The sequence below is a fragment of the Halyomorpha halys genome, unplaced genomic scaffold, assembly GCF_000696795.3.
Source record: "Halyomorpha halys isolate HHAL.00 unplaced genomic scaffold, Hhal_1.1 Scaffold1449.1, whole genome shotgun sequence".
In the NCBI taxonomy this organism is placed as follows: Eukaryota; Metazoa; Arthropoda; class Insecta; order Hemiptera; family Pentatomidae; genus Halyomorpha; species Halyomorpha halys.
This window is the reverse complement of record NW_027115160.1, coordinates 242595-244230: the sequence shown is the minus strand read 5'-3', so window position 1 is coordinate 244230 and position 1636 is coordinate 242595.

The following is a 1636-nucleotide window of genomic DNA, read 5'->3' as shown; positions in this document are numbered from 1 at the left end:
ATTAATGGTTATGTTTTTAAATTTAATATTACTGGGTTTTTGTTTAGTTGTTATTTTTGCCTTTTTTTTTTTTTTAATTATTTTAAGGCGCCTTTTTTTTTTTAAGTAAAAAATAACATCTTGCTAAAACCCAGTAATATTAAATTTTAAAACAAAACCATTAACGTTTAACGAAACAAAAACATATATTTTAGTTCATACTCAAACTATAATTAATAGTTATGTTTTTAAATTTAATATTACTAGGTTTTTGTAAGTCATTGTTTTTGCCTTTTTTTGTATTTAATTATTTTAAGGCACCAACCACATATGGGTCATTATTCCCTTAATTTCCGAAATAGCAAACCTTTATTTGTTATATAAGACGTTTGGGCTGTACCCTTGTACGGGGGCAAGGGTCCGGTTTAATGGCTACGATTATATTAAAATTAGTAAATAAATATATCATAGATATCATAATAATATATATGTAATTTAAGAAAGAAAGAAAAAACAACAATAATATTTATAGAATTAATAAAGTAAATAACAGGCTTGAATACTGAAAAATAATTTCTGAACAAAGAAAATTCATAATTTAAATAAAAATATTTATCTTACATTATTTTGGGCTTCAGTTAGTAAATATCACTGGAACCATTAGACATTCAGATATCTTTGAGGAGTTGTGTTAAAGTTAGTATAATATTCTATAAAGCAGTTTATGACGTTTATTTTCTTAGGTGTAGCAGTTTTTATGATATTAGTATGTCAATATGAAATTATGACCCAAGAACTATAAATCGGTTTATTTGAACAAATATGTAAAAAAGTATTACTCCCACGAGGAAAAATGTCAAAAACCACTCTATAGTGCATTCAACTAACTTTAATTTGATCGCTGATTGACATCTTTACGTCAAGTGGTTATTGAGATATATGTTTTCATAAATAAAAAAATCCGAACAACTAAAAATTATCATTTAGCGAATTTATTTGGGCAAATATCATAATATCCACTACTCTGACGAAGATAAATGTCACATTCTACTTAAAGCACATGTCATAACATCAAAACTGTTGTGAATAAAAAATAATGTATATTACGAGTATACAGGCGTCATTACTAATGAAATTACAGGAATAATAATTATTTTTAGGTATTGTTTCGCAATATAATGCTCCTTTTCCCAAAAGACGTGCGTTGGCTAAGTTACTTTTCCGGTAATCGTGGCGAAGGAGACAACGGATTCTCACGTCAAGTTGAATGACTCAACGCTTTGGAGTATATGCTGTTGACAGTTAGTCTACCTACCCCAATAGTCAACTATCTCCGGTCTTCCCAACGTGTTGACAATGTATTCTGATCTTATATACAAACATTTATCCCTGCAGACCTTTGAGTGCTTAATTTACAATTTTTCTTTTTAGTCTGTCTCTCTGCTTGAGTTTATTTAATAAATTTGATAGATTGATTAAATGATAATATTTTTCATTTGAAATACTAGTAAAACTATAGTTCATTTCATATTTCAATTTGATAGGACCTTTTTTCAAATGATCAGGAAAAAGAAAAAAAAATAGAGCCCTACAAAAATTAAGTTCGCAGTGGGCCCAATACTCTTTATGAATTAAAATACAATTTTAAAAAATGGCT